This window comes from Malurus melanocephalus, unplaced genomic scaffold (assembly GCF_030028575.1).
Source record: "Malurus melanocephalus ecotype Western Australia unplaced genomic scaffold, MMel_1.1 scaffold_54, whole genome shotgun sequence".
Taxonomy (NCBI): domain Eukaryota; kingdom Metazoa; phylum Chordata; class Aves; order Passeriformes; family Maluridae; genus Malurus; species Malurus melanocephalus.
Genome location: NW_026623286.1, coordinates 441,612 through 466,721, shown reverse-complemented (window position 1 = coordinate 466,721; position 25,110 = coordinate 441,612). Strand labels below are relative to the sequence as shown.

At 41.0% G+C, this 25,110-nt stretch overlaps 1 protein-coding gene across 4 annotated transcripts in view; it reads left to right on the top strand.

Moving 5' to 3' along the window:
• The first annotated feature begins 659 nt into the window (after window positions 1-659).
• PIP5K1B (phosphatidylinositol-4-phosphate 5-kinase type 1 beta) overlaps window positions 660-25,110 on the top strand; it is a 93,756-nt gene continuing 69,305 nt past the window's right edge. The window contains exons 1-3 of one of the 4 annotated variants that reach the window (XM_057365547.1): window positions 660-856; window positions 4,575-4,709; window positions 5,215-5,322. The gene's annotated coding sequence lies outside the window, so the exon portion shown is untranslated. Of the gene's footprint in view, window positions 857-953; window positions 4,710-5,209; window positions 5,323-11,375; window positions 11,541-25,110 lie in introns of those variants that run through there. The other 3 variants (XM_057365548.1, XM_057365546.1, XM_057365549.1) reach the window with 3 other exon arrangements.

Genomic DNA, 25,110 nt, shown 5'->3' with positions numbered 1-25,110 from the left:
AGTCCTGGACAGGGGCTGAGAACAGGGCCTAAGGCTGAGAAAGTTGAAGCTGCTCARCGTGGAGAAGATTGAGTGGAGATCTCAGAGCGACCTTCCAGTATCTGAAGAGGGCCTATAGGGAAGTCGGAGAAGAACTCTTTGTCAGGAAGACAAAAAGAAGTGATARGRCAAGGAGTAATGAGTACAAATTGAAGGAGTGGAAATCTAGCTAGGTATTAGGGAGAAAATTCGCAGTATGAGCAGCGGAGCCAGAGCTCTCTCTGTCACAAACGGGCCAGCAGGTGCTGTCACTCTTCCGTGCACCGCCACGGCCTCGCACATCAGAGCGGCACGCAGCCCTGCACGGCCCCTCACACCGCCGCTCCTGCGGACCGGGACCCGCCAAACCCCGCCGCTCAGCTCCCGTGCCTCAAACAAGCTCCCAGAGCGCCCTCATCCGCAGGGCGAGGGGAAGCGGCCGGGGGTCAGGAGGGGCCGGGCGGGGAGGGGACGGGAGGGCTGGCCGRACCCCACCGAGCGGTGCCGCCGCCTCAGCCCCGGTCCGGGCGGGAAGGAGGAGCCGCCTGAGGGAGGAGCCGTCCCGCCGCACCGCCTCCCGCCGTCATCCGCCGCTGGAGGTGAGGGAGCGCGGCAGTGCCGGCCGGGAGCGCCGGGGCGCCAGCTGGGTCCCCGCTCCGGCCTCGGCTGCTCGGCGGGGCGCCGGCGAGGGCACGCCCGGCAGCAGCGTTCCCGGTCCGGCGGCGGGCAGCACGGAGCCTGCCCTGCCCTGCCCCGCCCCGCCTTGCCCCGCCGTGTGTGCCCCGCCGCGGCGCGGGCGGCAGTGGCGTGCCCGGGGACTGCGGCGCGGGCTCTCCGGGTTTGTCTGGTTGTGTTTTTAGGGCTGTTCGGTTCGGCCCCACCGAGGAGGCCGGGAGGGRGGAAGGCGGGCGGCACGGGGCTGAGGCCGCGGGGCCCCCGAGCCGGGCCGGGGCAAGGGGTGAGCCGCACCGGGAGCGGCGGGTCCCTGTCCCYGCTGGGAGTCCCGCCGGCACCCGAGGCCTGAAGGACCGGCGGAAAACCTGTCTTATTCCTGTGCTCTCTCTCTGTCTCTCTGCATGTGCGTGTGTGTGTGTGTGTATGTGTTCGCTTTGGGAGGGGGGAGATTTTTCTGTGAACTTCCACGGACTTTTGAGTCTCTTAATTGTGGGATTCCAGCTTTTTAAGGAAAAGAGGCACCCAACAGCATGTGGGGGGACGGTGGGAGGTAGATTCCTGGGTGCCTGAGGCGCTGGCTATTCCGGGATTGAGCTCTGCTGCAGCTGAACGGGCTTTTCCAGGTGCGCGCAGCCCATCCCCGTGAGGTCCGGCTGAGCGCCGCAGGGTGAACGGGGCTGGACTGAGACGTTTCTGCCCCAGACGCYGTTTTTGCCAAGTAGAGTACGACAGCGGCAAAGTGTTTAAATAGTCAACTTACCTGTTAGCACCATAAAGTGACTTCTGTAAAGTAGCAATTTTTCTAATACCCTGCTTGAGTGATAAGAGGTTTTKGGGTTATCCTCTGCTACCCCACCTTTTCTCTTTAATGCTGCCTCTTAAAAGCTAAGCTATGGTGCTTGCTGTTGCTTTAGGAAAACTTGGTGCTGATGTTTTATCTCTCCCTAAGGAAATGTAAATATGCTTGTTTCATGTTGTTTCTAAAAGGATATTGCTTAACATGAAGAAACACGTTTGTGTTCCTTCTGTTTTATTAGAGTTAGGTATTTATGTAGATGTTTTGACACTGATATTTGGGTAATGTAAGGTGAGGAGGGCTTAAATCAAAATTAAAACCACAGAAATACTTCTTAAAATGAACCTAGCATAAGGAGTATTGAAATTTGTGAATATATGTTGTAGCACCCACTGGGCTTTTTTATGTAGCAATGTAAATTTATAGGATGTTTATCTCATCGTTTGTTATGGTGAGATGCTTTATAATGAAGTTCATTAAATTGTGTCTCAAAATTCTTCCATCTTCAAAGCAGAGAATACATATTCTGATGAATGCCTAATGTCGTTGTTACTCTGACTCTTCCAGAATATAAATAATACTTAATTTGTCACATCTCTTTCTCCATCCAAATACTTTCTCCTATCCGTTATTTAGGTTTTTTCCCTTATAGCTATTTCAAAACCGATTCAGAAAAACCAAAATTGAACACAAGTGCTCAAATCTCTTCTGTTCTTAAAGATCAGTGTCTAATAATTAATTTGTTGGGAGAAAATAAAACAGGATTGTAAAAATGTTCCTCTTACTATTTCTATTTTACTGTGTTACATATCTTCCTTGCATTCTTCATTTCCCCCAATTAGATAAAACAGGGAGTTGAAAAGCATGTTCTAAGTCTAGGAATTGATCCTTAAACCATTCAAAGCAGCAGGAGGTTTCTTTATCTAAGTTCATTGGGTACTAGTTAAGGGCTCTCTTTAGTTATTTATTTGGGTGTTCTTGATATTGGGACAATTGAAACATGTGCCTAAAAATAAGCATTTGGTCACATGTTTTACTGTAATTGGGTGTGTTTGCAGAATAGTGTTGATTTCTCTCTTTATTATCTAGTCTGTAGGGAGCTAGAAAATTTATTTTTTCACTTCTGATACCAGCAGAATGGGCTAGAAGCTATAAAAACTACTTTCTCTGTGGTCTTTTATTGTGCTTCATGTACTGCTGAAAATGTGCTTAGTGATTCTTGCAGTCCTGAACATACTGTACCTAATTTGTGTGTTTGTATTCTGTGTAACCAGGGCACATTAGGTGTGTTGGCATTCTTGGCTACTGTGGAGTAGATACTGGCAACAACTCTTCCTCGGGCAGCTGACTGTAAGGCCTCCCCTGTTCCCCCAGCTCACATTTGCTTTTAAGGGTAGATAAGAGCTGGCAAAGCTTCCATGCACTTTTCAGCACTCTGCACAAAACAGTGCTGTGCTAGCAATTGCTGAGAGTATGCCCCAAGATTTGTCTTACAGAGAGATTGAAGGATGTGTACTTGTTGGTTTGGACAGGTGCTCTCTCTGCTGATTAAAACAACTGGCTCGATGACCAGGCCCAGAGAGTGGTGGTAAATGGAGTTATATCCAATGGAGGCTGGTTACAAGTGTTCCCCAGGGCTCACTAATGGTGCCAGTTCTTTTAAAGGTTTTTATTGATGATCTGGATGAGTGGATTGAGTATACCCTCAGTAAGTTTGCAGATGACACCAAGTCGAATGGGAGTGTTGATCTGCTGGAGGGTAGGAAGGCTCTGCAGAGGGATCTGGACAGGCTGGATCAATGGGCAAGGCCAGTGGTATGGGGTTCAACATGCCAAGTGCCTGTCCTTGGGTCACAACAGCTCTATGAAGTGCTAGACGCTTGGGGCAGAGYGCCTGGATAGGGGTCCAACAGATAAGAGCCTGGGGGTGCTGGTCAACAGCAGCTGAACATGAGCCAGCTGTGGCCAAGAAGGCAAATGGYATCCTGGCCTGTACCAGCAATAGCGTGGCCAGCAGGACCAGAACATTGATTGTCCTCTGTACTCACTGGTGGTGAGGCCACACTTCAAATCCTGCATCCAGTTCTGGTCCCCTCACTGCAGGRCAGACATTGAGRTGCTGGAGTGTGTCCATAGAAGGGGAACAGAGATGGTGAAGGGTCAGGAGCACAAATCCTGTGAGGAGCAGCTGTGGGAATGGGGGTTGTTTAGCCTGGAGAACAGGAGGCTTAGGGGGGTGAAAAGAAGGCCAAAAGGAGCATGTAGCCAAGTGGGGGTGGTTCTGTTCTCCCAGGTAACAAGCAAAAAGGCAAGATGAAATGGCCTTATGCTGCACTGGGCAGCTAACAAGCAATAATGCAAGAGGAAATGGCCACAAGCTGCCCTAAGGGAGGTTTAGATAAGGTATGGGAAAAATTTCTTCCCTGGAAGGRTGGTCAGACAGTGGTGAAGAGTGCCTAAGGGAGTGACAGAATCRTTGTGCTTGGACGCATTTAGAAGATGTGTAGATAGTGGTTCAGATGTGGACCTGGCTCAGTCAGGTTAACAGCTGGACTCGGTGACCTTAAGTGTCTTTCTAACCTAAATGATCCTATGATTCTACTGCTGGTAATTATGTTATGCCATGCTCGAAATTTATATATTGTAGAAGCTAAAAAGCAAATGTCAGTGATCAGGCAAAATAAAATGTGCATTTAGGAGCATATTGATGAACAGTTGTGTATATGTTTTATTGATTAAAACCCCATAGTGCTTAATAACAAGCTCTACACACGTTAACTGCAATGGAATGCTTTTTAAAATTAAGTCTTTGCTGGCAGTACTAAGAAGGGATTGGGAAYGTGGTCTTCATGTCTTCTCTGCTCAGCCTCCTGCCATTCAGGGTCAGGTACAGCTTGGACCATTCCTCTTCTAARTGTAATTTGTATTTGAATCTCTTTTATACGTCATTGCTTGGTAGGGGCTCATACCATTGATATTCTAAATTTTATTTTCTCTGAATAGACCAAGTGTCTGATTTGTCATTTCAGATTCCAGCTATGATTATGTGGTCATGTGTCTTGTCTTATTCTTCACATTTGTACAGTCCCGAAAGAGCCTTTTTCCTCCTTTGTGAGAAAGAAACTTGCAGTCCTCCTTCATTGAACTGGAAATCCCATTTTTTTATGTTCCTGCTTCATTCTCCAGTTGCGACTAGAAAAGCATATCAACCTGTTGCAAGGTACAATTTACCATTTTATTGTTGTTTCCTCCTTGCAGTAAAACTGTTTCATTTGTAATCAGTGAAGTAGAGGAAGTTGTAGGTGTTGCAATTACCTTGTMTATTTTCACTACTGCATAGATGTGTGTGTGTTTTATATTTTGAAATTTGAGATTTTTAGAAACTAAGAGTAAGAATAAGCTTGCAGTAGTTTCTTCAATATGTCATGGCTATGATCTGCCTCATAATCAAAAACTAAGTTATTTTAAAAATTTTTTTGGTGCTCTGCATTTGCATAGTCMTAGGGTGTTTCTGTTGAGTAAAGCAGGTGCTGGGTGATGGCCATTTTATTAACTGTGTTAATTTTTGTTGCTAGTTCTTTTAGATTCATGTATTTYGTGGCTGCATGCTTCCTGCTCAGCCCCCTGTGTTTGGTACCCTTYGGTTTTTATGTGATCCTTTTTACTGCAGTATTTGAAATTCTGTAGATGGTGATGTACCTTTTAAAATGTCTCTTTGAGACCAGGGAGCACACACATTGCCCACCCTGGAGCCGAGGCACAGAGGCTGAAAGATTCATTCAGTGAATTCAGTGAATAAGAAGTGTGCAACTGCAGATCAAGACCCAGTGTTGGTAAGATGATTTTTATTKTTTCCTAAAGGATCACTGTGAATCATAAAACTCATCCTATGAAAAAAAGTATCAGACTTCTGGCATCAGGTTCCACTCAGTTCCTTGTGTCTTTGTGCAAACTTAGGAGTTGGCAGTATTTTGGCATGGGAAGATGTAAGTTGGAAAGTCTGTCTTGATGTCCTTTGATGGAGCTTTTTGTTTATTATCACAGTTATATTAAGCATGAACAAAAATACTAAGATCCTTTACAGAAATACTTAAAATCAATACCATTCAGTAGTAGAAATATAGGTGTAATCTGCAGCAGCTGACAGTTATTGAGTCGTGTTAACAACTCCAGAAATGCAACGGTGCCGTTTGAACTGAAGGAAACTGCTGCCATTTAAGATTGTAGCTTGTTGAGCAATGCAGTTTAATGAGATGCTGCCTGGAGCACCAGAGCTGACTAAAAGTGCTCCAATTATTATGGCAGATCGCCACTTTCCTGGCCAAGTTTGCACAACTGTTGGTAAGACTTTGTGATAACATCGGATCAGTGAACTGATCTGAATTAAGGATAACAGTTGCAAGAACAAAAGAAAGTGTGAAGGGCAGCTGTCTTTTAACTGGCCCTTTAACTGGCACAATTTGCAGGTTCAGCCCGAATTTTTGGGGCTGTGCTGTGGGAGGTGTACACGGCAGTGGACAGGCACAAGAGAAGAGGTCATGGAGTGAGACCTGATAGCTTCTCTTGTTCTTGAGATGATTGAGTATGTCAGATTGACTGTCGATGTTCTTGTAAACTAGTCAAGACAGAGAAATACGCTGCTTGATTTCCATTGCCTTCGCCACATCCCCAGCTTGAATCTCATTTTCTGTCCCCTTCAGGGCTTTTGCTTCTCGTTGTTGCTACTTTGTGGCAAAATTAACTATTTTTACTAYTCTGTAGCAGAGCCCATGGTCAAACCAGTGCCTGCCAAGGGAGTGAACGGGCTGGTTCCTCGGGCTGTACAAGAAATTCCCATCCTTCACTATCTGGGGAAGTAATTTGGTTTTTTTTTCTCCTGGTGAGTTTGTTTTCACAAGAAGTTCTTGGCCTGAGTGCCAGTATGAATCAGCTAAGTGCCAGAGGATACATCCACGCAGCTAGATGATAGTTTTACTATAGGGGAGTTACAGGCCAGTCAGTCTCACCTCTGTGCCCAGAAAAATCAGGGCAGAGATCGTCCTGGAAACTATGCTCAGGGACATGGAAAATAAGGATGTATTTGGTGCCAGCCAAGATGGCTTCACTGTAGTGCCAACCTGTACCTGAAAAATCTGATGGCCTTCTATAGCAAGGTTATAGTTTTGGTGGTTAAGAGCAACGAACACCACCTACGTAGGCTTACACAAAACATTTGCCACTGTTCCTTGTCCCTAAACTGGATAGACATGGATTTTTGATAGGTGGACCTGTTGTTTTATATGGAATTGGCTGGATGGTTGCACTGAAAGAGTTGTGGTTGATGGCTCAATGTCCAAGTGGAGAGCAGTCACAAGTGGTGTCCTCAGGGGTTGGTGTTGGTATTGGTTGACAGCCTTGTTGGTGACAGGGATAGTGGGGTRAAGTGYACYCTTAGCAAGCATGCTGACTACACCAGGCTGTGTGGTGTGATCAACATGCTGGGGGGRCAGGATGTCATCCAGTGAGACTGTGACAGGGTTGAGAACCTCATGTGAATCTCATATAGGTCAACGAGGCCAAGTTCTGCATGGGGATTGTGGCAATTTCAAGCACAAATAGAGGTTGGGAGGAGGATGGATCAAGAGCACCCCTGAGGAGAAGGGCTTGGGAGTGCTGGTGGATGAGAAGCTGGATGTGAYGTGCACTTGCAGCCCAGAGACCCAACCACATCCTGGGCTGCATCCAAAGCAGCGTGGGCAGCAGGGAGAGGGAGGGGATTGTGCCCCTCTGCTCTGCTCTGCTGAGACCCCACCTGGAACACTGCATCCAGCTCTGGGGTCCCAGCACAGGAGGGACAGGGACCTGTTGGAGACAGTCCAGAAGAGGGCCATGAAGATGGTGTGGGGGCTGGAACAACTCTCTGATGAAGGTGAGCTGAACAAGCTAGAGATGTTCAGCCTGCAAAAGAGAAGGTTCTGGAGAGACCTTAGAGCAGCCTTCCAATTGCAACCTAAGGAGAGCCTGCAAGAGAGCTGGTGAGTGTCATGTGGGGAACATAGGACAAGGGGAATGGCTTTGAACTGAACAAGTGTAGATTTAGATTAGGTATTATAAATATATACTGTAGGAGTGGTGAGACACTGGAACAGGTTGCTTAGAGAAATAGTGGATGCTCTGTCCCTGAAAAGGTTGGATGGGGCTTTGAGCACCCTGGTTCGGTGGAAGGTATCCCTGCCTGTGGCTAGCGGGATTGGAACTAGATGATCTTTAAGAATCCTTTCAATCCAAACCGTTCTGTGATTCTGTGATTAATTGTAGCAGGGGTGTGCCTCTCATTCTCCAGGTTTCAGTGTATCTATTCCCAAYTGCAGCAGCTGGGGAAGCCGGGAGAAACCAGCTGTGGCAACCTGATGGAAATTCCAGGTCTGCTCTGGGGTTGGTAACCCATGCTGGCCTCTGCTCTGTGTCTGCAGCTCTTGCTGACTGGCATGTGTAGAAAAGTTCCCTAGTGCTGGAATGGCAATGCCATTTAGTTGTGTAAACTCTTATGAAGTCTCCTGCCGTAAGCCACTGGACCATGAGATCTGCAGTTTGCTCTTGTATTCATTACAAACTGTTGTTTCTTCCCCAGATCTAAAATTGATTTTTTTTTCCAGTTCATGAAGAGGCCTAACTGAATGAAATAGTACAGCTCAAACTGTGGTTTGCACATTACTAATGTCAGTCATAAGGTCACAGGCTGTATATCAATTGGCCTTTTGTTAGTTTAGTGAACCTTTCTGCTGGTCTCTGAGTGATTTGGAGAACAGTTTGCAATCTGCTGGCTTACAAAATTTGGGAAATGTGGTTTTTTTGTTTGCCTTTTTTTCCCCAAGCAAACTCAGTTACTGGTAAAACATTCTAAACTCTCATGAGCCAGAAAAATTGGAAGAAGCCAGGTTTTTATTAGTATAGTTTAAAAATCCATTGCAGCCACTGTTTTTGCCTGTCTCAAATTAAAAGATTAATGAAAATACTTTGTGTTAGGAGAATAGTTGTCATGGTTATATACCTTCTCTACCCCAAGCAGCAAAGTTTATTAAAGGTGTTTATTAAAGTATTATTGAAAAGGAGCTGAGAAATTTGTGGTTCTCCCATTAGAGCTGTATGGAAARTCTTCAAAGGATGACTGAGCTAAAGAGTAAGATTCTGGGATTCGCTGGTTGCTGCTAAGATAACTTTCTAGTGTCTGCAGAGGATCTTCCCTTTTATACCTTGGTCTTAATGTGCCAAGGCTTTTTCCATCGAGGCCATGGTCAGRTTTAGTGTGGCAAGGAGTACTACATGGCATCAAAACCCTCTTGGATAAGAACACTGAACTTTATTTTCTGTAGTGGTGTCTGAGCTAAGTTTTTTGGGTCAATTTATTACTTAAAATTGCTTCAGTTCAAGTTTGGTATTCAGAACTCTGTCAAGGGATGTGTCAGCAATGTCATGGTCCTTTGTCTTTAGTGTCTGTTTCTCTTGCTCTAGGATCTTACAGATTCAAGAGGACTTGTGTACTGGTTTGTCTGAATATAAAAATATTTCTGTATGCATAATTCTGAGAAAACTGCTAAGAAAATATGTAGCTCTATTCAGACTTTTTCTTCAGTATGTTTGCTGACCCTATTAAAATAGGTTTATCTGAGGCTGAAAATTTATCTCCTAGGTTGTTAGAGAGGATGCCATGCAGTGCAGTCTTTTGGGGTATGGGTCAAAGTAAAGATCACTATACCTTTACTCTCTTCATAGTGCAATACATAACCAGCAGATCCACACCTGCATGTGCTGATTGTGTTTCACCTGCTCTGTATTTCTTTGTGGTATGTTTTATGGGAAAGGTTCTTCACAGAGCAGAGGGGATGGTCTGGTGTGGAGATTGCCTCTTACTGAGCCAACCTGGCTTCAGGTTGCAGGTCACCAGGCTGCAGAGAGATTCAGTGATGTTTGTGTGGATATACAAGTAGCGTTTCAAAGAAAAAGGCTCGTATCACTTACTGTGCATGAAGGAGCACACCCTTACAACAAAATTGAGTACCCAGTGTCTGCCACTTGTGCCTTTGCTTGATTTTGAGTAATGTAGAAATTAGTATGGATAACTGTATAAGGWATGTGACAGTGCCTGAAATGCTGGCACACACAGAAGCCCTTGAAGGACTGGTGCTTTAGCCCTTTACACTCCACTCAGCTTTGAAGAAAAGAAACTTGTCATTTTCTGAGTGGTAATGGAAGCTCCTGGGAGGGAAGAGAGATGTCCACCAAGTTTAGTCACTTTGTTCAACATGAAAACAAAGGAAGTATTGTGCAGAGCTTTCTGGCTAGAAAACAGTAAACCTTCTCATGGGAGTCCACAGTTTCTGGTTTTGTTTTTAGTACAAACATGGTGATGTAACAAGTCATCTTGTTAAATAGTGATACTTGTATGTTTAATGTTATCAGTTTTTGTTTACACTGTAAACTTTTTTTTGCCAGCTATTCGCAGATTGCTATAGCAGGACTCTTAAGTACTGGAATGTAAASAACATTATTGTTTATTTCTCAGGGGCAATAGAAATCTAAATTGGAAACTTACTTTGCTTAGAGCCTTTGCTGGTCTTTCCACCAGAAACAGTTTGAAACTACTGAGAATGTGGCTGATTAAGGGTCATAGTCTTTCACAGTCACTTTTTCTGTGGGTGTCAGACTTCTGAAATYTGTGGTGCTGATTGCACACAGAGATACAATACTTCTGGGACTGCTTTAATCTTCAGGCCTGCCAGTGTGGTGATTCTTACTGTATGCAGAAAGCAGAGGTGTCATTGTTAAAGAGGCATCTGTTTTCTAGGCAGAAAAACACATGCAGAATATTATTAAATGGTGTGCAARTTATGGAATCCAAGCATGAGATATTAAAAGTACCTGAAATTGAAGCACAATTTTGTGTAATTTTGTAATATTAAGGACGTTTTAAAATTCTGATAAAACTRGACAAAACAAAGAAAAGTTTTAGTGATGATAATAAGAAGGAAGAGTTTGAGACCTTTTCAGTAAAACAATCCATCCAAAGGTCTTAACTGACAATGTGGATGGCAAATTGCTTTTGTCTCATTTACATAGGAATACCTGCTAAGATGTTCACAGTTGAATTAATTTTTAAAAAAATATATAAATATGTTTTCAGAGTCAGGTCTAAGGARTGAGTAGTTTGTAACTATAAATATTTAGGTTAAGGCAGTTCATGTATTGCTTCTCATCTGAAATGTATTTCTAAGGATGTCTTATTAAAAGTGTTATGCTTAAATGTTTGGAAAAAAAAGAAATTCCAGCAGTAGGAGGAGTGTCCTACTTGTTAGCCTGCAAAGCTTTAATTAAGACTTGTAAACTGTCATCTTTGCTCAGTCCCAAGCTTTCTGTCTGGAATTATGTAGAACACAGGCAACTAATTTTGACCTGTCTGTGGAGAAGTATTTTAATTGTCTGCATATGAAAGAGCAGATTCAGTGTACTGTGGTGTTCTCATGCAAAATAGCCAAGAAACATACGAGTGCCTAGCAGGGCTGGGTGTTTTGAATGGCTGTTCCTGGCCTTTGTTTGGTGTTTACAAGGTTGCTTCTCTTCTAGGSAACGTACCAGCTTTTGTTGTATGTTGCTGTCCCTCTAGGTGYGACTTTTGTTGTATTTTTCATAACTTGTGTTCGAGTCTGAAGTGCTACTGCAAACAGACAGACCCCATGTAGGATCTCTCTATTGCAGAGTAGCAAAACTGGAGACTTGAGCAGCAAATGAATGCTTTGAGTCATTATAGCCCCATACATCCTGCAATGAGGGCAGTGTTTCCTTCATTTCTGCCTGCTTACCTCAGCAGACCAGGTTGTTATTATTGTCTTAGTTATGTGTGCACCGACCTTCCTGTTGTGCTGGTATTAACAAAAGTGAGCATATGAAGCTTTAGGATAAAAGAAGAAACCCATCTGAAACTGCTCTTCAGAATTACTGATTCCCAGCTTGAGATTATTGCATTCTCTGAGCAGCTGAACTGATCAATTCACTTCCTCTTTTCAGTAGCAACCCAGTAAGTCACTRAATTATTGCTTTGCTGGTTAGTATTCTGCCTTTTCTTCATAGGCTTGTGTTTAAAGGGGAAGCTGTGGCATGCACTTATCTCACTCCTAATTTTAAAAGATACTCTGCTTGTTGTGGGAAGGCTGATAGAGTTGTAAGAYAAATGTACAATGCTGCACCAAGAAAGAAGATTGCTGTCTGTGTTTCAGCAATGTATATTAACAGAATTTTCTTACTATGTAAATAATTAAAAATGTTGTTTAAAATGGAAACAAGAGCCATAGGGTGCTCTGTCTTAGGGGGCTCCAGTATCAAGATTTAGGTGTATTTCTTTGGCATCTGAAGTCCATTTTACTAAAGCCCAAACAGAGCATGTCTTGCATATTACTGGCTTCTGTGTTCATTTTTATAAGTATTCTCATACTTTTGATAATTATTTGAACCTACCCAGCTTCTGCTTTGTGTCCTTAATGTTGCAGAAGTGACAGAAATTCTACAGGGTGGAGGATTGACATATCAAAATGAACATCTGAGACCAGCACCATAGTACTTTATCATAGTTTCTTCAGGGGAAATGTTGAGTAAGGATTCTTACAGTATTTGTGCACTGTGGAACTCTTCTTTGAACCTGTTCAAGAAAGASTGCTGTAGTTTATGTCCATTTGCTTTCAACCTGTGACTTTGGTGCAGCCCCAAAGCAGTTGTGYGTTGTAGGAATATCGTACCTCATGTTTTTTGTTGCTTGAATTTATTTACCTGTGATGTAAGAGTGATAATTTTTTAACAGCTGTTTGCCCATATGGGGTGGTCAATTATTAACTAGTAAGCAGCCCTGAACATATACACAGTTACTAAGTGCACTTACCTTTATCACDCATCTTGACTCCTTACACTTTGTGTGTATACATTGCAGAAACTACCCGTAATTCAAAATTGCCCTTTGCATCTTACTACTTAGATCATGGTTCCAATCTTGGTAGGAAGTGACAATCTGTGACAACAGAAATTTGAAACCTGATCAAGACCCTTTTGTGTGATCCCACTGTTCATGTTTTGTTTGTTAGTTCACTGCACAGGCTTCTTCTCATCCACATTCTGTCCCTCTGAGATCAGTAGGAGCTGAAGTGRTGAGATCTGAATCTAGGTATTCTTTGGGCAAACAAAGGAAGCCCTTCTGGGGATAGGTATGTGCCCTGATGCAAAGATTGAAATGGGTCTTCTACACRATCACAGCTTTTCCTTACTTGCTTGCATTTCTGTGATGTGGGCAAAGACCCCTCTGGTCCTGACTATCAGTTTTCCCAAGGGCAGCCTTGCCAGTGCCCTAAAGGAGCCTTGTGCACAGTGGTCTGGGCAGGTGTGCCCCTGGCAGGGCTGGACATAAGTGCGGTGTTGATGCAGATGAATGATGGTGAGGAGTTGGATATTTGGAGTATGTGTGACATGGTTCCATAAAAGAACTGATGCACACTCATAATCTCTATCTAGTTTGGTATGTTTGTTAAATTTTAAGAAGAGTAGTCAAAGTTACCTGTGATTGGAGGATTGTCTGATCTCTTTGGTAGTGATACGATGTTATGATTTSAGCACGGAAAAGCAGAGGCAATTAAGTGTCTATGAAAAAAGCAGACCGAATGAAAAAAGGTTCAGAATATTCCCAAAACGAGATTAAAACCAAACGAGATGAAATGTCGATGCCAAAAAATTGATCTATTTTATTTGATAGTAAAAGAGGCGGGAGAAGAAAGAAAGWAATAGAAAGTATGCAGTTGTGGGGGGGAGGGGGCAGAATCCAGGGGGACAGAGAGAAGGTGACAGGGGTTAGATGGAAACATATCACCCTTCCGGGGGTCCCAACGACGTCTCGTTGCTCCCCTCCATCCGGTGTTCTGGGTGCTGAGAGTCCCCGCCTCTGCTGCCATGCCACCACACCGCCACGCCAGAGTACAGAATCCAGTGCATTAATTCACCTTTTGGGCCAGCTGGGAACGCCCACGTGTCACCCCTTCGGGGGGCTCGGTTTGACACTGTCCTTTGCAACACTGTGGATTTGTTGCATCATCTCTGCTGTAGGGTCTGGGGACCCYTTTAGGGGGTCTTTGATGGGCCATGACAGCCCCTCGACTGTCCACATCAGCTTGGATCAGCTTGTCCCGGGATGCKAGGCCCYATAGCTGAGCTCCTTTGCACAGCAGAGCAGGGGCGTTTCTCTGCCTCTGACCGCAGGCACACCCAAAGCCTCTCTTGTCCCCTCATCACTCKTTGATGTGAGGGTCTGTGCTGGCCTGACAGCTGATAGCCCTGAGGGACTGTCCCCACCCGACGTGCTAAGCGTGATACCTTTGTGAATGGGTCATTCTCTCCAGCTTTGAGTTGTTGTGTATCTTATCGTTGATCAGCAAGCAGTGAGCAGTGTAGCCAGGGTYCCATTCAGGGTTTTGGTGGCTTGCTCTGCAGCTTTCCTATAGTTTTGCTATAATACGCAGWAAGTCCGTCATGAAAACGTTTAAGTCATAAACTCTAGCATTTCAGTCTGACATATGATACTACAAAAAGGAGAGTAGCTTTATATGTTACATTCTTTTCTCATCAGGTTGTATTTGAGTAATTTGAAACTGTCTTTGAACAAAAAGAAAAAAGCTAAAAAGCAAAYGTCTTTTTTGTTAAATTAAGTCAGTGTGAATTGTAGGACAAAACCCCCATCTGTACTAATTGGTATTAGTAGTTAACTTGCTTTAGTTAATTTTTGTTGAATAATGGCATATATTGCCAGGTCATAATCCAATTTAGATTATACATTTGCTTTTTAAAAGGAAGATGCTGATGTTTTGTTTGGCTTTGTGTTGGCTTTTTCCCTCCCCCTGAGGCAGGCTCCCAAAAATAATGGGGTGATTTATTTCAACAATAGATGCCACAGTAATTTAGATAAGATGTCTTTGAAACTTTATCCATGCATGGCATTATTGCACCTCTGTAGAGCCGAATTTTACCTGTTTATGACTGCGTCCCTGTGTCAGAAGGACCTCAGAAGTCATAGGGACATAGCAGTGTCAAGCTGCTCATAGGCCCTTTCCAAAACTCAAGGGGATTTTCCCATGGTTGTTTGGGGTTCAAGGAAGAGCTTAAATCTAAAATAATATGTTCAGTTTCTTTTAATCTGAAATTATCTGGTCTATTCATATATTCTCCCACACATATTATAGAACTTTGAGTTGCATTTATGTAGCCAGAAAATATGATCTGAAATTCCCTCAGTCTTAATATTCAGTATATTTCTGACTTAATAATGTCAGGATAGCATCATTACCCATGGCAAGTATAAAAGCACACAAGTACAYCATCTGTTAAATATGGTTAAACTGGACATTAAAATTCCAGTGACAATTTTAGTTGAAACTAGATGTGTAATATCAGACTGTGGTAGGAAGCAATTTATAAGATTTTTGTTTGGCTTCAAGTTGTGCATTCTTTTTGTTTTATTTTGGAGATTTTTCTTTGTTTTTTTTTGTTGTTGGGTGTTTGTTTTGTTTCTGAGCTTTTTGGTGTTTGTTTTTTTGCTTGTTCGGTTTTTGGGTTTTGGTTGGTTTTGTTTGTTTTTGGTTTGCTTTTTTTGTCGCAGGATTACATTAATAGAAGAATTCTATTTACTTGCAAATAAATGGTGGTAAAATTCATGATGAGAAGTGTGGTTCCTAAATGTCAAGTTAAAAGCAGAAGATATTTTAGGATATTCTTGTTGGCTGCTGTTGAACAATTTACATAGACTTCAAAGAGTTTAGCTTCAAACTTGAGGTATAATTACATGGACATRGGTTTCTTTCAGGGGTTTAACTTGTTTGTTGAAATGTAAACATTTTTCTCAGTGTTTTTGACACTGTAATATTGTGCTAAAGCATCACAAATGACATGAAATCTACTAGAAATACGGGTTCTTATGAAGTAGTGTGAAGTAGAGTAAGCAATTAGAYTTTGTGAAGAGGGAGACCTAATTTTTGCATTTGCAATAATCTAGGGATCCTAGTGACAAATATCTGAATTTGTTACTGCTGGGTTTAAAGTTTCTTTTAGTAGCAACCACATTAAATACTTGGATGTTTGCTTGCATTGCTTTTAGTATTGTTTATCTTTTTATGCAGAGTGCTTTTGGCATGGTAAGGACTACAGCATTTAGAAGCAGCAAAAGTTTGGTTGAAAAGGTTGGAAGCAAACTGTGTTTGATTTAACTGTTTTGGCTAATTGAAATGAACAGCAGTTGTTGATATAGGGAGATGGATGTTCAGAGTCTTTCTGTGGGACCTCAGACATATTAATTATAAACATTGATTCCATTAATTTGTTGCTCCCACCTATCAGCTGGAAGTGATATTTAGAATGGGCTTTGCAATGTCAGAGAAACCTATATAGTATGAATCTGCAAAGTGGGAAAAGTAGTATGCCTCTAACACACTGGATTTGCAGGAGCATCCCCAAACTTGGAAGGATGAGGAATACAATCTTCATCTTCAGACCTTTTATAAGGTTTGCTGGACACCATGTCTTCACCATTAAAATTCAATGGAAATTTTCAAACAGAATTTTTATAGAGCAACTTTGGATTTTGCTGAAGAATTGAAGCTAGCAGTTATATGGAAATGTCTAGTTCAGCAAGCTGCAGGTGGCCCTAGTCTCAATCCTGGTTGCGTAGATTTGTTGTATAAGGCACTGAAGAAACACCTCATGAAGGGCCATATATAAAGCCTGGGCTATGTAGATTTTTGTTTAGTATTGAGAACTTATGCTTAGATTGTCAATCCTCTGCAGCAAGCTTTCCCATAAAACCTGGGACATAAGGAGAAAATTTGGGCTAGCCCCATAAGACCTACTAAGTCACTGCAGTTTCTTCTGGCAAAATTGAGGGTTCCAAAAGTTCAGTCTTTTATGTAAGAGACTCTTAAGGACTAAACAAACAAGTTGTAGGAGCTGTACCTTTACAGGCTGACAGAAGAAACGAAAGGCATCGTGGTACAGGAAAGGGTGACATCCTCTGATAATGCCCATGTCTATGCTGTGTTCCTGTGGTTTGCCACTGCGTTGCAGCAGAGCAGAGCCTGTTGTGTGTCTGTGTTCAGGGTAAGCAAATGCAGGCTGTGAACCTGCTTGTGCTCTGGGGTTCCTAAGAGACTCCAGCACCAGAGTCTGTRTTACCTATTGGGCCTTGACCATGAATACAAGGGTATATATTCTATTAAGTGACTTTTTTATTTGTACCTATGAAATATGGTACAAATATTCTTGTCTGCCACGCACATTCTCTTGACACACAACATTCCATGCCTGCAGGTGAGGATCAGACCTGGTATTCAGTGAATAATTAACAAAGCCAGCAGTGATGATGGCAAGTCATAAGGTCATTTGTGATACTTCCATCTGTTCATTTACATTATCTCCAAGAGAATAAGGCTCTCAGCAGGCAAAGCAAATATTTTAGTAAAGTTAATGCTCAGACAGTGAACAATCATTTCAGAGGTGTGCAGTGGGTATAAATGTAGAGGGAGTAAAATAATACCACTTGTTCAAGTTTTAACTTCTGTTGCGCAGATAGCAAGGGTGTGACAACAGTAGCAAAAGCCATCTTACATAGGATAAGGATACTCTTCGATATACTGTGAGTTGTATGTATGAGATAGAGTAATTTCAACTTTACCAAAAGTTAACCAAAGTTAACACCAAAAATCATCATGTAGTTGTCTTTAAAAATCTGTGTACAGTGGCAAACTGTACATATCTGGGTTTCACTGTGAAGAGAAGCTGTCATTCCTGCTTAGCCAGAACTGGATTGATTTAGATGTGACCTATGAAACATGGTGGTTGGCATTGCAGCGCCTGTACTACCTATTGACAAGATTTTTTTTCTTTTTGTGTAGCAATATGGCTTAAAAATGCCAGTAATTGGCAGCAATTTTTATTAATTGAGGTTTTAAAAAAATGCTATGAAAAGCAGTTTGTCTGTTGACATGATAAAGACACAGAAATTTGAAATCCAGGAGTCACTCAGATCTAATAATGTTGCAATGCCACTCAATAACATTTTAATTTATTTGAATACAGTATTCAGACTAAGTTAAAATCTAATTCTTTTAACGAAAATTCACAGGTATCCAACATGAGTTATGCACTGGAGAAGCTATCTATTACTCACTGATTCATATTTCATATTATGCAATGATTTTCAAAAATACAGTATTATATTTGCTTTGATATACTTTGCATTTCAGATATTGAGAGAACATAAATACATATAAGAATATATCTTTATTTTACAGTTATTATATAGMATCCTATCACTTTTTATACTACTCTTCAGTAAAAATATGTCTTTTCTAGTGTAAGGGTTATTTGGGGACAACTTACATTTCCATTTCACAGTTCTGATGTTGTGTTCAGTTGAGAATGTTTTTCAGTCTGCCACTGCATCTTAGCAACAAATTGTGTTTTATAGGCTTTATATCTGTGTGTGTACGTATGTACAGTGTACATATGTGTGACGTCAGTCTAGTGGAAGGTGTTCCTGACCCTGACAGGGGATTAGAAATAGGTGGTCTTTAAACCAAACCAGTCTACCAACCAACCCCTCCAAACAAAACCAATCTATGATCTTCATAAGACAGTAAAAATACAATAATAAACTACTGTATCTCATATGTAACATGTAATATAGACAGTATGTATAATATACATAATATACATCAATTGTATATGCATGTAAAAAAACATTCTTCAACTTACTTATGAAGGGCTTTTYTGAAGTCAGGCAGGATTTACATTTTATATATTCCATTTCATCCCAAAATGCCTCCCTAATGGCTTTAAAATGTGCATTTACAGAGGGTGAAAAGCATAGGCTGTTTTCAAAAGTCTGTTCAAAGCAGCAGTATGTTTCAATTCCAGTTTGTTTCTATTAAAATCGAAGACCACAAGTTAGTTACAGTAGAGTGTTTTTCTGTCTTGAATTACATTATGGAGGGGGAGAAATTATTGTTAAGGAGGTAATTTCAAGCAACATTTTCTTTGAAAATGTGTGAATTATTAAGGAGACCTTTCCTCCCTGGTTTTATTTCGACCCTGTAAGAACTCAAACACATCCTGCATGATTCTGTAATATTATATGCATAWACTTTACAGGTTGCTTAGCCTACAAGTGTCTGCATCAGCCACACGAATTATTCAGTCTCTTGCTATTTGTCCAACATCTAAAAGGAAATCTAGATTTTTGGTAAGGTATATAGTGCCTCCTTGAAGTTGTAACTCAAGAGAGCTTCTTGTAAACAAGTTGCAATTCCTAATGTTCTTTTTGTGCAACTCAAACACTGAAATGCAAAAATACTTTCCACTTGCACTGTTGGAGCATTAATGGAGCTGGGCAGGCATGAAACCAATGAGCACTCCCTTTTCAGATATTCTCAGTTATCAAGAATAGTGGGCAAAGCTGTACCCCAGATGCTTGCAAACACTTGCAGAACCAGCAGCCAAATCAGGGAAAATAATCATTCTTGTCAGTCATGGTGTTTCAAGAAGCATTCTCTGCTCCTGAAGGTAGTAAGTGCAGCTAAAAGACACTGTTTTCATATGGGATTGTAAGAAACTGAGCAGCTTTTGTGCATTTTTAAAAGATACCWCTTATTGCTGGCCTCTMATAAAATGTGGTACAGGTAGTCCTRTCTGGAGCTACAGCATAATGCAGATGCAGCCTGCCRAGCCTTCTCTTTTTTCAGCTGTTCAAATGCATTATTTCTCAATTCCAGGACTTTGTTTTGAGTCAGTGCTAAATGCAGTTTCAAAAACTACTATTTCAAGACAAAACAGTTTTTAAAAGTTTCATGTGAGATAGTGCTAGTTTTCTTTCTCAGGGAGTTTCCTGAAATACCATTCATCAGAAATGAAGTGCCTGTTGTGGGTTGTGAACTGTTGGTAACTCATGCCTGTCATTTGAAAGTAAAAAGCTTTAACAGTGGATGATCTTAGAGGGGAAAGAGTATGAGGTTGAGGACATAGATGAAAGAAGCTTCCAGTTGCTAGTCTGTTGCAGGACCACACATTTTTTTTCCTCTGGCTCTTCTTCAGAGCAGCAACATGCACCAGTAACTTCCTTGCCTGTACTTTATCTAGCAAGGTGATTTTCTGGAGTGGTGAACCTGCCTCCCCTTCATCTTGGGTTTATCTTTGTGTTTTTCTTATTCTTCTGAGATTTGGGTAATAGACTTGTTTGGGATGACATTTACAGACATCTGTGTAGACTGGCTCCTGTAATAGGTATGAAATACTTGGGGCTTTCACTATTTATGCTCTAAAATGGGGTAAGAGAAGCATCATATCTATGAGAATAAATGCTGCTTTTATTTCAGTATATCCAAATATATAATAAAAGTAGATTTTACAGATAATAATGAGGGCTGAATTTTATCAGACCAGAAGGCACTGGATTTGTACTACTTTACTGTGTCCCAAATAAGTCATGCAACAAAACTAACAAAGTGGTATGCGATTGTTTCCTTAGGATTAGTTTTGCCGCTCCTATCCTATGAGGTTACTTCTGAAGCTACTGCAGTAGACATGGGGGTCTTGTCCAATACACGACATAAATACTTCCATTTTTTTCTTTTAAACTAAAAAAAAAAAAACCCTGACCAGGTTCTGCAAGCAGCTGTGCATTGAAGCAATTTTACTTGCTTTTACAAKGCTATAGTAATGCAGGAAGTAAGGAAAATACATTTCTTCAGAAGCAACTTGCTTCTCTTAATTTTGAGCCACTTCTTGTGACACTGAAGGTTGTTCCTAGTTATTTTGTAAATGCTGTCCAGAAACACACCTCAGGGAAATGGATGTAGTCCTTTCATCATTTGCTTGGTGAGTCTTGGCATTATCATTGCATTTTTGAAAATATTACAGGCCAATGGAAATAGTGGCGCATGGTGCCAAATGATAGCAGGGAGCTATATTGGGAGAAGTGTGCAGTGACAAAGTTGGAGTGCAGAAAGGTAGTGGTGAAACTTTCTCATATAGGAGCACATATACTGCAGCATACTGTCAAAATAGCATTGATTTAATGAGCTGCAAAGGCAGCTCTTGGACTTGTATCTCAAATTTAACACTGATAAAACGGTATGTTCTGCAAAAAGCCTACTTGGAATGTATTTATGGAATGTCTTCATGTTCAAAAATAATAATAAATTTCTTTTGACACAGGGTGTTGGCGTGGGGGGAAAATCATGCTGTATTTTTTYCCTTATTATTAAATATATATATTCCTGGCAAGAATTACATAACAACATGCTGTAAAATGGAAAAAAACTTATGTTTTTCAAGTTATCCTGAAAGCAGGAGAAATTTGGAGATTAAGCTAGAAAATGTCTAGAAGGACTGTAGATCAATCGCTTGAAATCACAAAGATAGTCCAGATGCTGAAGATAAAAGAGTGTTAAAAAATCAAATTTTTTACCARTTTCACCAACTCACAAAGGAACACACCTGATGAATGACATATCCGTAGCTAGGAATTACATCATCATGTCCAGTGTTCAAGGTCAAATTGGATGAGGCTCTGGTCTCACCTGGTCTGGTGAAAGGTGCCATGATGGTGGAGTTGGAACAATGTGATCTCTAAGATGCTATCCAACCCAATCCATTCTATGATTCTATAAAATGCTATACTAAAATTCACATAAGTGCTCTTTGCTGGAATTGTGGCCATGAGATATAAATCACAACAGTGGTAACCTGTATTTATATCTCAGGGCCTATAGTTAGGCTTGTATGTGACTTGGAAGAAAAAGTCTATGCATACAACCTTTGCCTTTTCTGTTCTCTTTAATCTGTGATCTCTTTTGCATTCTATAATAACAGAGGAAAGGAAAGGGTGCATGAGGACTAGGTGCCCATGGTAAAGGCTCTCTATTATTAAAAAAAAAAAAAAGTATTGCACAGGTAACTTCACTCATTCAAACCTTTTCTGCTTTATTATGACTGGTCATCTCATCCGTGTGAAGCTAATTTTGGCCCCTGGTAACAGAGGTAGGAAAGAAATTGAAACTTATGCCTTTGTCCAATGTGCAAGAACAGTGTAACCCGACTTTTGCAAAGTGGCGATTCACATCTTGTTCCTTTGACTGCTTCCCTAGTTCAGATGTTTCTTTTGTAGCCATCTAATCCAAGCAGACAATATGCAAATGTAACTTTTTGCTAGGTCAGTGTGCTCCTGGATTTCCAGATGTGTCTATTTTGTGTGGAAAAATACTATTTGGAGGATCCTTTACCAGCATCTCTACTAAAGATCACTATATTTGAAATAACCATGCAGGAGGTTACCAGTACTGACAGCAAGTATGGAAGTATCAACAGTGTTTAATATCTTGCTGAATTTTTTTTTATCACTGCTTTTTATTTTAGCCAAAGCTGTGTGCACAGTTAATAGTTAATACTGATCCATCTGCTGTATTTGATGTATTCCTCACAGTGATGCATTAAAATCTGGTCGGGGGTTTTTTGTTTGGTTTTTCCCTTACTTAAAGAAATGAAAGAAGTTTATTTTCTTTATACTCTTCCTTGCAATGTAACTATCAGCTCTTTATTGACRTTTTAAATATATTTTTCCTTTCCCTGGAGTATCCTTTTGACTAGTCAAATGTAATGGCACTGAAGGCCTGTTTCTAGTAGACCAAACAGAACTTCTTTCCTATGCATGTGTTTCCTGTTAACAGGCATTTTCTTTCTACTCTGACTCCCTTGCTCTTCATCCACTACTGCTTCCCATTCCTCCTTTCTTTCCAGTTCAACTCTGCACCATCTCTTTTTGAGTCTCTCCCTTCCCTCCTTACCTATTTTTATTTTCACTTTGCTCCYTCCCAAATTGGTCATGATGTTCACTTGCACCCTTCCTGTCTATTTGGTGCTTAAAAGTCTTTAAAAGGAGAGAAAGTATGCTTTTCAGCTAAATTTAGTTTTCTTCTTGCTGTGAGGACATAAACAGTGGAAAGTAAATGAACAAAGAGAGAGACAGAGAGTTTCAGGAACCTTGACTGATTTCTGAGTAAAGAAAGATACACAGCCTCACAGGGATGCATACTATGCAGGTTTGAAATTCTCCTACTAGAGATTCCTCTTCTGTTCATCCACCCTGATACCTGTCAGTTCTTGAAAGCTTTATTTGTTATGCAGCCTCTGTGCTACCTTTAACTCTATGGTGTGGGAAGAGATCTTTCCAAGCCCATCTTGGAAAGCCCATCTTTGTGACCCACTGGGCCCATTGATGCACGAGGTTGTTCAAAGACAGGTGTACCAAAACAAGTAAATTTTTTGGCAGAACACGAATCAAGGATTAGTTCAAAATTAGTTTTTCTAATTAGTTAGYTTAATTAGAAAAATGCATAATTTTTGTCATGATTTGCAGAAACTCCCAGGTGAGGCATCTTCCAAAAAAACATTGTTTGACTGCTGCCTTACCCCTGTGAGGGGAGAGGGATTTGCCATCCGTTACTGTGTAAAGTCTGTGCATCTTCTTTCTGTCATGGCCTCACTTCACCATCACCTAGCAGCTCTTTCATCCTCTTGAACAAAATTGCTGTCTCAGACCTGTATCTCCAAACCAGTGCTTTCTACTGAAAACTATTGGCTTTAAAGGGAGATATGGATAATGTCCAGGTTTTTTCAGCTTGTGTGCCAGACCAGTGTTAGTCACTGCTTGTTAACAACAGCTTTTTTTAATATGATTACAGCACCTTCAGTCTGGCCTTGTGAGGTATCTTGGTGTCTAGCCTTCTTCTCTGTCACTTTTGCATATACACACACTTACTTGTCCACAGACATATAAACACACCAGCCAGAGCTGGTAAATCTCAGTAAAGGTTTTCAGCTGATCTAAAACTGAACTTCTTAAGATAATGGCTGCCTGTTACTGACAATTGAGTAATACAGTGCTCTGCAAGAAAACTGTTCATGCCACCATCACCTTTTTGGTGATGATCTGCTGCACCTGCTCCTGCATTGGAAGGACCATCTGTTTGTTCTGTGGCCACTCTTGCTGCTACAGTGATGATCAAGGATGAGGAGGCAGGGTTGTCTGGCTGGCTCTTGTCTCATGATATTCATGCCCTTTATTTGGCAATCCTTAGTAACTTGTGCTGGACTGCAGCTCAKTGCTCATACAATGTTGCCATATTGCAAGTAAAACAGAAGACAGGTCTCTATTTCTATAAAGTAAAAGCATAGCTAGCTAGACTGAAATTTTAATGAATATCACTTTTCTCTTACATAGCTGACCATCAGGCTGCTTATTCCCAGGAACAGATACAAAACAGAGGTTCAGGGACTACACACTGTTAGCAGCAACTCTTGAAAGGCAATTTTCTATAAATACRTTTAAAAGTATGTGCTTTTGAGCATACTGATCTTTATAATCTCAAAATAAAAAACCCAAATACAGTAGCAAATAAAATTGTAGGCTGAAAAAAGGTGTTTAATTTATTTAATCAGGTGTTCCAACTGATCRGTGCCAGGTAAGGCATATCACAAAATTGACTATTGCATTGTATACCTTAAATTGTAAGAGCACTCTGTTCCTGGGGGAACACATTAGATGAACTGTTGGGGTTTTTTCACTTCAGACTATGGAATCTTAATAATATTCATAGCCATATTTCATCTTGTCAGAATCTTGTTCTTTTTCTAGTTAATGMTTCATAAAACAGTATACATTGAGCAAAAGCTCTGATTAGTGGTGTAGGTTTTTTCTTTCTAAATTCTGAAAGCTGTATTTTTACCTTTTGAAAACTGTGGTGTGGGCTGTTAGCTGACTTACAGATAATACTGGGTGCCTTTTCTAACCTACTTATACTGATGCTTCCAACCCAGTTATAATGATGCATTGAGAGGTGTAGATATTGTTTCAAAAGATTTTTGTGTGAARGAAGGAGATTCTTATTCAAGCCTCTCAAGAATTCAGAGTGATTTTAATTTGTGGGAAAAGTCATGCTCATTCTCCTTGGAAGAACTCACAGGTTCTGATGTCAGGCTGTATATGGTTCTTCTACAAAGTGATCACCCATTGCTTACTCTTGTTGCTGGTAGTAAACTGTCTTTTTTAAAGTCCTGTTCTCATGTGGACGGACCCTTTTAATTGGAAAGGCTAATTTATGTGCAGGTATGGTCTTTACTTAGAGTGATAGCTTAGTATTTTGATTTTTCCCAAAGTATTTCCAGATAGGCTATTTAAAGAAATCCAGCTAGTCATTTGCAAAGAAGTTCCTGAGGAGAAGACTGGTGGTTCTTCTATATTGTTTATTAACTTGTATTTTTAAAGAATGTTCATGGTGGTGCAACTGTATGTAGAGTATAAACAACATCTGAAGAATAATAGAGTGTTTCAGAACTGGCAAAAACATTTAGAAATTACTTCATTTTACTTTCTTGCTGCCAAAATTGTTCAGGGACAGGTTTTTCAATTTGGTTTGGCAAGTGAAATACTGTTGGCAAACAATTTGCTGATGTCATTTGGCTGGAAATAACTACTTATAAAGGTTTACTTGAAAACATTTGTATTGCCACTTTAA